The following is a 1,076-nucleotide window of genomic DNA, read 5'->3' as shown; positions in this document are numbered from 1 at the left end:
ATCAGGCGCTCTATCTCCATCTTAAGCGGATAGTAGTCCTTAGTATGGTCCTTGACTTTGTTGAACTTGCACTAACTGTTGGGCTCAGGTCCCATGAGGCATGCCTTCGAAGGTAGTGACTGAGGGATGCGATGCATGTGGAGGACCGTTCTCCATATCAGATCTAAGTGAGTGTTTAGAGAAGTGAAGCTCTCAGTGGATTTTCCATTTCTCTTAAATGTCGTTGTTTCTTTGATGGGCGATATGTATTAACCCTTTCATTAGCTATCAACATTATAAGTACTTATTTTTTGGCATTTTGAGCCTTCTTTTCAGCATTGTTTTTCTCTCCCTTGATGTAACATTTTTCCCCGTGTTACTACTTCGGCCAAGGATGTCAATGGCCTTTAGGAGAGGATTCGTTGAAATGTCCCATCCCGAGCCCATTCTGGAATGCTCATACAATTTTTTTCTAGTTTGGATATATTAACTTGATTTTAGCCTCATTGAAGCAGGTGAGGTATCTCTTAGAGATTCAAAGAGGTACTGGTAAATGTTGAATAATTGATGATAACCAACTTTATGTGCCTGCTTGCTGCAAACTAATGAACTAGTTTCTTCACTAAGTCCTGATAGTTGGTGATGGAGAGTCGAGGTAGGCCCATATACCACCTCAAGGTAGCATCTCTAAAGGTACTAGAGAGGAGCTTGAATTTTAAGAAGTCAGGGGGCTCCAATGATAGCCAATTGCATGTTGGTGGAGGCAACATGTTTATATGGGTTGATGTGCCATTCAAACTTAGATTATGAAGGCGACTTAAAGTTATCTAGAAAGGGCGTCTTGATCGTGTGTGAACCGCAAGTGCACGTTTGTGTCAAGTAGTAAAAAGATTGATCCCACAAAGAGGTGTATGAGTACCAAATTTCACTGTAACTATGTTTAGCTAAAACAATCACAAAAGAGTGTTTGATTCAGTTTGAAAAATATATTTTAATAAATAACAAAAAGAAGGACTAGGATCTATGACCATCCATCAAGACTCACCCCTATGATCATTCATATTTAAATTACGAGAATATCTAAGTTATTTTTATAG

This window comes from Lathyrus oleraceus, chromosome 2 (genome assembly GCF_024323335.1).
Source record: "Lathyrus oleraceus cultivar Zhongwan6 chromosome 2, CAAS_Psat_ZW6_1.0, whole genome shotgun sequence".
Taxonomy (NCBI): domain Eukaryota; kingdom Viridiplantae; phylum Streptophyta; class Magnoliopsida; order Fabales; family Fabaceae; genus Lathyrus; species Lathyrus oleraceus.
This window is presented reverse-complemented; position numbering follows the sequence as displayed.